Here is a 14954-nt window from a genome sequence, read left to right as displayed (position 1 = left end):
ACAGATTATTATTGAATTCATATTAAGCTCCATGCTGCTCCTGGAATAGCATTCCAAGGAATGAAACCATTCATTCCTCAGAATCCATCCCCCATGATTTAGAAGAACAGGGGTTGGCACACTTTTCCTAATGAGGACCAGACAGGAAATATTTTAGATTTGTGGGCTCTACAATCTCTGTAACAAATACTCAGCTCTGCTGTGGTAACCTGAAATGAGCTATTAAAAATAAGAAATAAAAATAAATTTAAAAACCAGGCTGCAGGCCAGATTTGGCCCATGGACCATAGTTCGCCACCCCGATCTAGAATGGTGGGAATTTTCTAATTAGAAGGCAGGCAGTCTACCCAACATTGACTCTTCTCCTTCGTCCTTAAAAACAAGACAAAACCTTGATTTTACTTGGGCAGCTCTGTAACTAGGTAGAGCTAGGTTCTGACCAGTGAGGTGGAGGTTCATTTAGTGAAAATTCTGGAAGAGGTCTTTAAGAGGGAAAAGGAAGGTAAAGGCCCTTTGCCCCCTCCCCATCCTACTGCCTGCAACTCTGAAACAATGGTTGTCTCTACCAGGGCTCTTGGTAACCAGGAGTGAACCTTTAGAATGGAAACCATTTTCAGGGATTTGGGAGGAAAAAGTTAGAAGGAGCTTGAGCATCCAGTGACCAAGAAGCCACCATACCAGTCCTCAGCTGCCCACCTCCAGACCTTTTTCATGTTAGAAAAAAAAGTAATACATCTTATTTGAAGCACTATTATTTTGAACTTTCTGTAATCATGCAGCAAACTTCACACGAACTCATACGCGGCAGAATGATCATGAATCTAACATCTGACTGAAGTGCCATTATGAAAATTTAAAATTCCACCTGCTTATATTTAGAACAATAAGTAGAATGGGCATCATTCCTTATTCAAAATCATCTCTTCCAACGTTTTCTCTATTCAAATATTCTGCCATAAAAATGTATTTTAAATGGGGGCTGGTTTTCACCAGGATTGATTGATTAACAACAGAATTTATACACCCGTGAGAAAAACATCACACAAGAGAATACTGCATCATTCTGGAAGACCAGACATACCTTTTCTCTTTAGACGTGTAACTGTCATTTACTCAGCATGTGTCACTAGCCCTATCCCCTGAGGGATTTACAGTCTAATGAATGAGGCAAAATGAATTTATTCAAAACTAAAGGATGATCCTCGCTCCCACCCTCACCTCCCAAAAACAGCAGAATAAACAGCAATCTACACCACACCAAGCAGAGAAGCAGTAGAGCCCAGAGTCGTGGTGTGTAACATACTGAGACTTTACATTGGCAGAGAAGAATACTTCGAATACTCTCTTAGAAAAAGAGTGAACAGTAATACCAAGAGACGCGAGGGCACAGCAATTAAGGATATGTGTTTTGAAGCACTTCAGAGCCGGGTCCAAGTTCCTTCTACCACTTACAGCCATGTGATCTTGGGCAAGTCATCTCACCTCTCTAAGTCTGTTTGCACATCTGTAAAATGGGCAAGTAGTATCTATTTGGGGGTGGTTGCTAGAAGATCAAGTGACAACACCTATTCATCACTCAGTGAGGTTCCTGAGCACTTAGTGTCCACCACTGTGTACTGGTTGGGGTATAGACTGGGCAGTTGTAACAGAGAAACTCAAACACAGAGGAGCTGACATGGGAAGACATGTTGCCTGCTCTCTCCTGTAACAGCCCAGAGGTTCTCCTGCGAGCAGGCGGTCCTGCTCCACCAGGTTCTCTCAAGAGTCCACTCCCTTCCCTCTCATTACTCTGCCCTCAACTGCAGGGGTGGAGCTTATTAACCAAGATCCCATCTGGGGCTGGAAGGACGCCAAAGAGAAAAGGGAGGGCAGGTCAGTTCCTTTTGAGGAATTGCCATAGACCCTGTGAATATCACTCTGCTTGCATTTTATGGCGGGAAACTGAATCATGTGGGCACACCTACCACACAGGCGACTATGAAATATAGGCTTCAACTGGGTAGCCATATGTCCAGCTACAACTCAGGGAGGTTCTATCGCTAAAACAAAGAAGCAATTACTTCCACGCAAGGGCAAGGCTAAATTGAAAAGAGGGAGGATATACACTTCCACTCCCTGATCCTCAGGGAGTTCTGGCTACGACCAACATAGAGCACAAGTGTGTGGACAAACAAAAAAAGTTCAGGGGGCTTCCCTGGTGGCGCAGTGGTTGAGAGTCCGCCTGCCGATGCAGGTGACACGGGTTCGTGCCCTGGTCCGGAAAGATCCCACATGCCATGGAGCGGCTGGGCCCGTGAGCCATGGCCGCTGAGCCTGTGCGTCCGGAGCCTGTGCTCCGCAACGGGAGAGGCCACAACAGTGAGAGGCCCGCGTACCACCCCCCCAAAAAAATAGTTCAAAAGGTCCATGTTTGCTCCTGGAAAGAGTATCTTAGCCAAACCAGATCTGTGTTAACTCTAAAAAGTCCCTAATGTGAAGCTACTTTTCAATCTTTGGGTGGAGGAAGGAAGAATCTAAGGATGAGAGTAAGCTGATTTCTTAGAGAGAAAGAGAAAGAGAAGAAAATCTACTCTAAATTTACTTGTGACTTAATATCTGAGCTAAATTGTCTTCCCCTCATCCATCCATTATGAAGACAGGGACTTCCCTAGCGGTCCGGTGGTTAGGACTTTGCCTTCCAGTGCAGGGAGTGTGGGTTCCATCCCTGGTCGGGGAGCTAAGATCCCACATGTCTCACGGCCAAAAAGCCAAGACATAAAAAAAGCAATATTGTAACAAATTCAATAAAGCCTTTAAAAATGGTCCACAACCATTATGAAGATAAATTGACTAAAAAGTCAAAGGCAGTCTGCATGATGCTGTGTCTGGAGCATCCCTTTGGTGACTTGCAAGGCTGGTATAACCTTAACTGCCCTCATTACCACTTTGCTCTGGGTCAGGAATATCTATCTACGGTGAGGATGTGGGATAAAAAAGAGTCGCAACAACCTGGAACACAGAAAGAGAAGGATGAAGATGAGGGTAAAAGCCACTCAGAGCATTTAGAGAATAAAAGCAAAACAAAAAGTTATATATGGCGCCACAAAAGACCCTGAATAGCCAAAGCAGTCCTGAGAAAGGAGAATAAAGTGGGAGGCAACACACTTCTCAATTTCAAGCTATTTATAAACACTACAGAAATCAAAACCATATGGTACTGGCATAAAAACAGACATATAGACCAATGGAACAGAACAGAGAGCCCAGAAATAAACCCATGTATATACGGTCAACTAATATTTGACAAGGGAGCCAAGAATACTCAATGGAGAAAAGACGGTCTCTTCAATAAATGGTGCTGGAAAAATTGGACATTCACATATAAAAGAATGAAACTAGACCCCTATCTCACACCACTCACAAAAATTAACTCAAAATGGATTAAAGACTTAGATGTAAGACCTGAAACCATATAATTCCTAAAAGGAAACATAGGGAAAAAAGCTCCTTGACAAGTGTCTTGGCAACGAGTTTTTGGCTATGACACCTAAAGCACAAGCAACAAAATTAAAAATAAGCAAGTGGGACTACATCAAACTAAAAAGCTTCTGCATAACAAAAGGAATGAAAAATGAAAATTTCAAAAAGGAAAAGGAAACCTATAGAATGGGTGAAAACATTTGCAGATCATATATCTGAAAAGGGTTAATATCCAAAATATATAAAGACCTCATACAACTCAGTAACAGAAAAACAAGTTATCCAATAGAAATATGGGCAAAGGAGCTGAACAGACATTTTTTCCAAAGAAGATATTCAAGTGGTCAACAGCTACATGAAAAGATGCTCAACATCACTAGTCATTAGGGAAATGCAAATCAAAACCACAATGCGATATCACCTCATGTCTGTGAGAATCCTATAATCAAAAAGCAAGAGATAAATGCTGGCAAGGATGTGGAGAAAAGGGGGCCCTGGTGCACTGTTGGTGGGATTATATATTAGTGCAGCCACTATGGAAAACAATATGGAGGTTCCTCCAAAAATAAAAAATGGGACGACCATATGATCCAACAATTCTGCTTCTGGGTACATATCCAAAGGAAATGAAATCAGTATCTTGAAGAGATGTCTGCGCCCCCATGTTCATTGCAGCATCATTCATAACAGCCAAGACATGGAAACAACCTAAGGGTGCATCAACAGATAATGGATAAAGAGGTTGTGAGATACACACACACACACACACACACACACACACACACACACACAATGGAATACCATTCAGCCATTAAAAAGGAAGGAAATCCTGCCGTTGTGACAACATGGCTAGACCTTGAGGACATTATGCTAAGTGAGACAAGTCAGGCAGAGAAAGAAAAGTACCATATGATCTCATTTATATGTGGACTCTAAAAGAACACAAAAAACAAAAAACTCAAACTCATAGAAGAGATCAGACTTGTGATTACCAGAGGTGGGAGATGGGGGGGTGAAGGAATTGGATGAAGGTGGCCAAAAGGTACAAACTTCCAGTTATAGGATAAATGAGTACTGAGGATTTAATGTACAGTACAATGACTACAGTTATCATTTGAAAGTTTCAAATATATATCTGAAAGTTGCTAAGAGAATATATCATAAAATTCTCATCACAAGAAAAAAATTTTTTCTTTTTCTGTTTTTTTCTTTGTATCTATGCGAGATGATTGATGTTAACTAAACTTATTGTAGGAACCATTTCACAATATACATAAGTCAAGTCATTATGCTGTCCACCTTAAATTTTTATGGTGATGTATGTCGATTATATCTCAATAAAATTGAAAGAAAAAAGTTACATAAACCTCAGATACATGTTGTGTGTTAGATTCCTTGGCATGCAAGGAAAGACACTCTCTTCTGCTTCCTTAAGTTTTTTTTTTGGGGTGGGGGTAGAGGGTGTTACTGTGGGGATACAAGTGTCATAGCCAGACGTCATGGAAATGGTCGGCTGAGTCTTACATTTCAGTTCAGAAATTGTAATAACCCAATATAGCTCCAGTGATTGGATTATCTAGATTATTCTCTGCTGTTAGAGAGTTTCAACTCTCCATCAGCTGCTTCCAACTAACAACTCTCCCTTTCTTCCAGCCTGACTCCCTGACTTCATGGCTTTTACTTATTCATGACCTGTAGTGCTTCGTGATTTTGCACACTGCCTTCTCTCTGAGAACCTTTCAACTAAGATTCTGCTTGCAACTGCCTGATTCTGGCCATTTCTTCAGTTGAAATTCCTGTGCAAGAACATGAACGACTCAACCACCATCATCCCTGAGATAAAGGACTTTCATGCCAGGTCATCAATTGAATGCCTGGGGCTCATTCTGACTCAATCAGGTTGGATCAAGAGGTGGAACACAGGAAGGAACCACCCAGGCCCCCTGGGGGGAAGAGCACGGGGTGCCGGTGAGGGTGGAGGGAGCAGGCACGCATCCAGTGTAACAACTCGCTGGTGCTCCTCTGGCATTCACATAGAAGGATAGGGTCTTTGAGAACATCCCGGTGGACACCCTGAATATAAGTAAGTGTGAAGAAGTGCATTACGCTGGGCGGAAGGCAGAGCAGCCACAGAAACCCTCAGAGTCTTGCCATTTAATTACATGCATTAAATTTACTTGAAATTAATGAATCACCTACATGTTGTAGGTGGCCAATTGCCTAGTGTTAAATGATGTAAACGTCCTCTAGCCTAATTAGTGTTTACCAAATTCTTTTGGTATTTCACAAAAGATGATGCATCAATTTAATTAGCTTTAAACTCAAAATGCCCAATATAAATACGCTGAAATCAAGAATGTGATGTAACCTAATCTGTCTTCAGCGTCTTTCCACCCTGAATCATAACCCACTCCCCCCCCAACACACACACACTCAGACATCCCTGTGGTCGTGCTTCCCTGAGCCCCCCAGCTCACCCTGCCCTCAGATCCTGCTGATCCACCTGCCCCAGCCCCGGAAGGCAACTGAGGACCTCCACTGCAATGTGGTTAATAACTGGTCTTAATTCCTTATTTATATCCATTAAAACCATGTCTCTAAGGACCATAGGAAGGTCCTCCTGATAAAAATATACACTGTTTGGGCTTCCCTGGTGGTGCAGTGGTTGAGAGGACCGTGTACCACACACACACACACACAAAAATATATATATATATATTTTATATATATATATATATCTCCACTGTTTTTTCCCCTAAGAACCTAAGTGTCATTTACCTCTATGACATTAACCCTATTATATTCCAGTTTGGTGGATTTGAGAAAAGGTCAGTGTTCCCATTTTTGAGGCAGAATCCAATTAGTGGTTCTCCCTTGGTCGTACAGAGGAGGGGGGCAGAGGCTGTATCAGAAGCGGCACCTCTAGCTGTTGCCTCTCCCCATTAAATATGCAAATTACAGACGTCCCGATCAGGACAGGATGGGGCTTGACCACCACAGCCTGCCCCCTCCCTCCAATGCAGCGCTGCTGATGGTGACCAGGGAGCATACTTTTTTTTTTTTTTTTTTCTTTTTTTTTGCGGTATGCGGGCCTCTCACTGTTGTGGCCTCTCCCGTTGCGGAGCACAGGCTCCGGATGCGCAGGCCCAGCGGCCATGGCTCACGGGCCCAGCCGCTCCGCGGCATATGGGATCCTCCCAGACCGGGGCACGAACCCGTATCCCCTGCATCGGCAGGCGGACTCTCAACCACTGCGCCACCAGGGAGGCCCAGGGAGCATACTTTTTATCTTCCCCTCTGACTGCTTGAGACTATAAAGACAGGATTATCATTCATCAATGACTAGCACATGAAGCACAGAGAACAAGAACTAATTCTGGTCCCTTTATTAATGGAATGACAGTCTATTTTCCAGCTCTGTAACTACAGGAATTTTCCATGACGGACCAGATGTTAGCTCTCACTCATCTAGGCCAACTGCCAACGAAGCCCTCCTGGCTGCCCTGCTTTGCCACTGAGCAAGGTGAAGTGACATGAATTCCCAGGGGTTTCCAAAAGGTAGACTTGAGATATGGAAAGCAAGACGGGTATGGCAGGAGGGGGACACTTCTAAGTCATATTTGATTACCACTACCACCCCTATCAAACCAAGTACAGGGCCTGAAGAAGCACCCTGACTCTGCCTGCAACGGCCAGGCCTCTCAATTCAGAATGTGGCAAGCTACTCTAACAAACTACACATAATTCGTTATTAAAATGTCCTATAGAACAAGGTAAGATGAACAGAAAGATATTTATAGAGGATGTGCATGCAGGGTGCTGTGAAGAGTAACACAGGCCACGAGGCCAAAGTGTTTCATTCACGCATGCATTCATTCATAGAAGAATTACCGAGCACTTGCTATGTGACAAATACTAGGCTAGATATCAGAGATGAAAAAGGATGAGTCCTGGATCCCACCTTATCGGAGTTTAGAATCTAGTGGAAGAGTCAGGCGTTGATCAAATCATCCACTAGGTTTATAATTTTGAGCTGTGATGCACGCCATGAAGGGAGAGCATATTACAAGGGGAGCTGATGTAGTCTGGGGGCCAGGGAAGGATGCCCAGATGCAGGACTTGAAGGGTTCACAAGGCATCAGCCCATACAAGGAAGGCTATGGGAACAAGAAGCAAAGAACTGCGCAGAGGCAGAAAGATCAAACCCAAATGGAAAGTCCCCGGAGTGTGTGGGGCAGAGCCCTGTGGGGACCTGAAGGCTGGGTACCACGGGGGGAGGGGGAAACGGGAGATGCTGTGGAAAGTGGTCCAGCCCAGACAGTGGAGGTCCTGGGAGGCTGGGAGGCGTCGGGTCTTTTCCTGAGAGTAACACTGCATCATCACCAAATCTATGCCATGCAGGGCGGCTGGGCAAGTGTGAGGGGAGTTACGTAATCCAGGTGGGAACGTGCGGCTTTGGAGCAGGCCTTGAAAGACAGTTGGAATTTGGAAAGAGATAAAAAGGGAAATTCTTTCCCTGACCCTGGCGGGCAGGACAGACGTGTGACTCACGGACTTACCATGTCCTAGAAAGCTCTGCCCTTGGAGAGCTATCTCATTATTTTAGAACATAATTAAACTTACACTATATGACTGGCCTCCCATGTGTTATTTTTAGGAAAGCCATAATCATGCCCATAAAACTTGAAAAGACAGTTTTAATCTAGAAATCAAATTTGAGTATTTTGGCCAAAAAGAGCAAAGGTAATTTTGAAAAAAGACTAATAAACAGGGACCTGCTTCAACAACTCTCAATGCTAGTCATAAAGCTATAGTAATTAAGAAAGTGGGATATTGATATAGCGTAGAAAAACTGACCAGTAGAATAGAATAAGGAGTCTAGAAACGGCCCTACACATTTGGGGTCACCTGATTTACGGAAAAACCAACACAGTAGTAGAGTAGGGAAAGCACGGCATTTTCAAGCAATGAGGTCGGGCCTAGTAGTTATTCATATGGAAAAACAAAGAATTTTGACTACCTCACATTATGCCTAAAAATCAGTTCCAGGTGGATTTTATATCTGTATTTGAAAAGCAAAATAAGCTGGAGCACTGAGGATTTTTAGGGCAGTGGAAATATTCTATGTGACACTATAATGGTGGATACACGTCATCATACATTTGTCCAAACCCATGGAATGTACCAATATAAACCCAAGAGTGAAGCCTAATGTAAACTACAGATTCTGGGTGATGACGTGTCCATGTCGGGTCACTGACTGTAACAAATGCACCATCCTGGTGGGGATGTTGATATGGGGGGGTGGCTGTGCATGTGTGGGGCAGGGGGTATTTGGGAAATCTCTCTACCTTCCCCTTAATTGTGCTCTGAACTTAAAACTGCTCTTAAGGAAAACAGTGTTTAAAAGACTATCAAGCTTTTAGAACAAAATATAAAAGAATATTTTTATGACCTGGGAGTAGGCAAATATTTCTTAAACAAGACACAAAAAGTAACAACTATAAAGGAAAAAATTCATAAGTCAGGCTACCTTAAACTAAGCAGTTTTTGTCATGGAAACACACACACACACACACACACACACACACAAACACAAGAGAAAAAAGCTTTTCACTTGAGGAAGCTGAGGCAGGAAAAATGTCTGTAAAAATGCCATCTTGGAAATGCTTTAGGTATTTAACTTTCTGAACACTTGGATAGCAAATAACTCCATCAAGACTGGGTTATGAGTTCCAAGAGACGCAAAAGGCAGTTTTGACCTCCACATGCATTTCTGCAAAATTCAGCTTCAAGTTTCCCTCCTTTCGCCCCAAAGACGAAGGAACCCCAACTCCTCTGGTTCTTAGTTTTCTGTGGTCAGTAGCAGCTCTAGAATTTCTATGCAGGAGGGATTCAGGAATGGCAATGCAGAGGAAAGGGGAAACCAAGAATCTGTCCCCAAACTACGGTGTGCATGACACTTTCCATGAGAATGAAAACAAGTCCATTATCCACATCAAACAACAGGGGGCGGGAGGGGGAAATGGGCCCCCGACCACCCTGTGACAGCCACTGCCCCTCTTCTCAGCTTTTCTAATCAGCTCACTTCTCGCCGGTGGCCATGTCACCCACTGCCTGTCCTCCCCTCCCAGGGCCACCAAACAAACCCAGCTGGCCAAAACTGTGGGCTCCCGCAGTCCCCCATGCCAGGGATGTGCCAGGAAGGGACAGTAGGTGGGGTCACAGCCCAGGTGGCCACTCTGGAAATATGGGAGCCCGGTACTAAGGGGACAGAAAAGGTAAGCACAATGTGAGCCCATGTTAAAAAAGGGGACATACTAGACCCGAAGAGAAAGCAGAACCAACCTGGGGACGCTGGGGATCGCGGACGCCCCTCCCACCCTCGGAGCCAGGTCCCTGCCCCAGGCCTTCCCTCCACCCCCGAGGCTCGGATCCCCCCACCGCCCGGTTCTGCAGCCTCTGCTTCCCCCTAGTGGCCACTTCTGGGGTTGCTGCAGACTCAGGATGGACGGGGTGTGCGTGTGTGTGAATATTTTGTGTATGAGTGTGTGAATGTGAGTGTGTAAATGTGTATGTGACTGTCGGCAGGGGAAATCTTTGATTCATGAGACAAGGCTGTGGTTTTATTTAATCAAGCACAGTAAGAATAACCAGCACATCCATGGTACTTTCTGACCACAGAAACTCTCAACAAGGCCATTTATAGATTTGTCCTCCCAAGAGTTCTGGAGCAGCTGGAAATACAGTCCAGAGGTTTCCTGTCCTCACTCAGACGAAAATTACTTGACTGAATTACCAGACCTCTTAAATATTTAACAGAAGATTCTGAGTTCCTAGGCAAAACTAGCCACATGCTCTCCCTTCCTGCTCAAAATGGAAAGGGAGGAAGGAGGAAGAGGAGGAGAAAGAGAGGAAGGAAGGAGGTGATATCAGCTCTCTGAGTGCCTTTGGAGGAATCCTTAAAAAGCAAAAACAAGGGGCTTCCCTGGTGGCGCAGTGGTTGAGAGTCCGCCTGCCGATGCAGGGGACGCGGGTTCGTGCCCAGGTCCGGGAAGATCCCACATGCCGCGGAGCAGCTGGGCCCGTGAGCCATGGCCGCTGAGCCTGCATGTCCGGAGCCTGTGCTCCGCAACGGGAGAAGCCACAACAGTGAGAGGCCCACGTACCGCAAAAAAAAAAAAAAAAAAAAGGCAAAAACAAGGACTTCCCTGGTGGTCCAGTGGTTACGCCTCCATGCTCCCAGTGCAGGTGGCGTAGGTTCGATCCCTGGTATCCTGCATGCCACACGGTGCGGCCTTATAAAAAAAAAAAAAAGAAGAATCCCTCTCATACTGTCCTCCCTAAATATAAACAGCGTAATCCTCACAATCACCATTTTTCTGCTAAAGAAGGAACCAAATTCCCAGCTGTGACAAGTCTTCAGTGCAAGATTAGATTTTAACGTCTTGTCTAAATAATCTCTCAGTAGTCATTCTTCATCCCTGGAGGATGGGAGTATATTGCAGGACTCTCAGGAGGATAACCAGAGGAACACTATCCTCTGATGTAAAGTAAAAGCATTCCTACTCTCCTTGAAGGAGCAGCTCCCAACCTTTTGAAGATGATTCCTTTGTCATGTCAAAGTATTTCACATAGCCCCTCATGACCCAATGACAAAAAGAGGCTATGAATTCAGAAATGTTTTTAGATGAATGTAAATGTTATTAATCTCCACAGCCTCCATATACATTTAAAAACTTGCAGGAGTTCTGTGAGACCGTGTCTTCCAGCCACAGGAAGTGTGTGCTGCAGGCGCGGCATCCCTGTCCCTTGAAACAGCTCCATGGCCCCCAGGGTCCCTCTTGCTCCCACATCACCCTAGAAGTGCTAGAAGCAGTGAGAGGCAGACAGATGCTATAAACGAATTCCTGATGGAGGAACGTGAGCAGAAGCCGCGGCGTGCTGTGGAACTAGCCTTCCAACAGCCATCCTCAAATCTACCTGCTCCTAAATAGTCACTCACGAAACACTGATTACATGTCTAAATGTGCCAGGTTCGCACAAGACAGGCTAAGTTTTCACCTTCCAGAAGGATGTGATGTCTAAGCTTTCTCGTGGTTTTTAAGGACCATAAAATATTTTAAGACTTAAAAAGATGAACAGGGATAAAGAATCAAGTCTCTCAGTTTTTTTTTTTTTTTTTTTTAAATATTTATTTATTTGGCTGCGCCGCCTCTTTAGTTGCGGCATGTGGGATCTAGTTCCCTGACCAGGGATTGAACCTGGGACCCCTGCATTGGGAGCGCAGAGTTCTAACCGCTGGACCACCAGGGAAGTCCCAAGTCTCTCAGTTTTTTAAGCAGAGAAATGGAGACCCAGAGACTGTGTGAAGCCACTCACTGGGGTCCCACTCTGTACATCCCTGAGCTGGGATTAGAACTGCCTGCCAGGAGTCCTTTCCATGATGCCTCCCTGCTGTCACCTGGTCTCCAGAAGGCAAGGAGTTGGCAGCTCGGAATGCAGCCCAAAGATGAACTCGTCCTCTGCACAGCATGGAAACCACATAAACACACACCCAGGCTTGCTTCCTAATTTTTTTTCCCCCACATCAAGTCATTGTCCTGTTATTACACCTTTTATTTATCCTTCCACTTGCTCCTCTGACAGCAGCCAGAGGAACCTTCTTAAATGGAAACCCAATATGTCACTCCACGGCTCAAAACCTCCCCTGGTCTCCCACTGCAGCTGGAGTGAAAGCTCACCTCTCACCATGGCTTTCAGGGCCCTGCTGACCAGGCACCTGTCTCTCGTCTGACCCCAAGCCCTCCCTCCTTCTCTCACTTGGCTTTGTGTTCAGTTCATCACTAGAAGACCCAGTGTTGAATGCACGAATAGCCCGTTAGCACTCACTGTGTGTCTTAGTCTGTTCAGGCTACTATAACATAAATACCACAGATCGAGGGGCTTAAACATCAAACATTCATTTCTCACAGTTCTGGAGGCTGGAAGTCTAAGATCAAGGTGCCCACAGATTCGGTTTCTGGTGAGGGCCTGATTCTTAGCTCACAGATGTCTTTTCACTGTGTCCTCACATGGTGGAGGGGTGGAGAGATCTCTCTGGGGCCTCTGTGATAAGAGCACTAATCATATTGATGAGGGTTCCACCCTCATGACCTAATCACCTCTCTAAATCCCCACCTCCTAATACTACCACCTTGGGGGTTAAGATTTCAACATATGAATTTTGGGGAGGACCCAAACACTGAGCCCAGAGCACTGTGAGACCCTGAGCAAGCCAATTTCCTCCCCTATAAAGTGGGCACAATAATAGCACCTCCCTCATAAGACTGTTATGAAGATTAAATACGTGAATATTTGTGTGCTTAGAACTGTGACTTAAAGCAAGGAGTACCAAAGTCAGGGGTCCCCAACCCCTGGGCTGCAGACCAGTACCGGTCAGCGGCCTGTTAGGAACCAGGCCGCACGGCAGGAGGTGAGCAGCAGGCGAGCCAGTGAAACTTCATCTGCTGCTCCCCATCGCTCCCCCTCACTCACATTACTGCCTGAACCATTCCCACCTCCTACCCACTTCCGAGGAAAAACTGTCTTCCACGAAACCGGTCCCTGGTGCCAAAAAGGTTGGGGACCCTGACCAAGGTGACTGTTAAATAAATTAAAATACAAAAAGCAAAAGAGTTTGGGTCTACATGGATTTCAAGCCGTCCACCTTTGTCTAAAATTCAAAACCTTTAACATGGGGCACTTGACCCTTGGTAGCAATGCCGCATTCAGTTTTCTGAACTTAATCCTGAGAAGAAAAGTCTTCCTTACACTGCAGCTCTTTGAAAGTCTCTCATCAAGAGGGAATAAACAGCTGTCAGGAATGAACCTACCACCCATCTGCTGGCAGCAGCCTGGCCTGTGCTAATGGTCCGTCCTTCCTCACGAGACCATCAGCCCCCGGGGGCACGACACCATCTGTCCTGCTCACCCCCTCTGACCCCAGGATCTAGCACAGCCCTGGTTCACAGCAGACACTCAGGATTTGTTGGGTGAAGGACTGCTGCACTGGGTGCCCAGTTTCCGTTCTCCAATCTGTTCTGTCTTCTCCTCTCTCTCTGCTCCCATTAATTCCCGGCTCTTGGCCGCCTTTGCTACGTTTTGCTGCTTCACTGCAATGAGAGTCCAGCTCAGGAGGCAACAGCTGAGGAGACGTCCTTTTGGCACCAGCCCGGGCCTCCGTGCAGAAGGCACCCTGGCGTAAGAATATCAGATGGGCTGCTCCAGTTTCTAGGCCACATCTAACCAGGCCAATGACGACTTTTGACATTTTACAGCAAGTCCCTCTCTCTCGTTTCCTATCAGCCTGTTTTTCTCCCTTCTCTCCTCCTTTCCCATCCTTACAAGCCCCCTTCGTGTCAGTTCTCAGCACCCTCCATTTGGTTTCAAATACTTTTCAGAGCAAGGCGGTGTGAAAAGTCCCTTCAGAGGCTGAAGCGTGATTTTGTTCCTCCTGGTCAATCGTTTGCCATGAAGACTCTCCAGGCGTTTATCAACTCCCTGAACCCTGCACACATCGGGCTCTAATGAATCAGGTCTCACAGCAGGTGCTCAGAGGCCGTCAGCCTGTGAGGAGGGGGCCCCTGTCCTAGAGGTACTGGGTTCGAACCCCACCTCCAGACTTCTCTGAGCTCACAGGAAGCCTTGCCTTCCTCACACAATACACGCAAAAACACCTGATTTGTTTTTGTAGCAGAGGAGTGAGAAGGCAAATCACCACGGCTTCCCCTACAAACTGGACAAAGAGAGAACAGAACGCCTTCTTCAACCATGAAGCCGAGTTTCCCTTGAGCAAAATTCTAGTAGACGTGGCTTTTCTTTATTATACCTTTTTATATAACCATGAGAATCTTGGCTCTTGTAGCTCTTGTGTTGGGGTTAATTAGAAAATGAGAACAGGTGGCTGGAAATAGAAAAGGAAGTGAAGAACAAAATCAGATGTTTTATGTCTTTTTTTCTCTCCAGTGATATTTCAGAAGGAAAAAGAAGCTGAAGGAAAATAAACCCAGACGGTAGGAACCGTTTGTTAGACCCACGTGACGGGGGCTCATTTCGCGTCTCGCCCTGGGTCTCAGGGAGCTTTGGCTGTCAGCCTCAAAACTCCAAGTCAGAGCACAGCAAATGCACTGAGCATCTGGTCTGAGAATCAGATTCGGAGAAAAGAAGGGAGGGAGGGATGAAGAAAGAGAGAAACAGTTTCTCTGAGGATGCAAATTAGCTACCCCAAATAAAATTAAATCACACGCGTCTGACTGAAACTGTAGATAGTAAAAAAAAAACCAGCTTCCAGCAACCAACTATGGAAAATAGAAAGTAACTACATAAGACACATTATAACTAGTTGAAGACTCAAGACTTCACATTTACATATTATTTAAAGTGCTGCCATTTTTGTTTTAATGAGTGAAAATAACGTATTTGCATAGGTTTGCACAGAGATCACAATAGAAATG

At 45.3% G+C, this 14954-nt stretch overlaps 1 protein-coding gene across 2 annotated transcripts in view; it reads right to left on the bottom strand.

Annotated features, from left to right (window-relative positions):
• AKAIN1 (A-kinase anchor inhibitor 1) overlaps positions 1–14954 on the bottom strand; it is a gene marked incomplete at its 5' end in the record, with an annotated part of 81768 nt that overhangs the window by 2724 nt on the left and 64090 nt on the right. The gene's annotated exons all lie outside the window — the stretch shown is intronic.

This window comes from Mesoplodon mirus (assembly GCF_964341445.2).
Source record: "Mesoplodon mirus genome assembly, chromosome: 13".
NCBI lineage: Eukaryota > Metazoa > Chordata > Mammalia > Artiodactyla > Ziphiidae > Mesoplodon > Mesoplodon mirus.
Note: the sequence above shows the minus strand (reverse complement) of the source record. Positions and strands in the feature narration are given on the sequence as shown.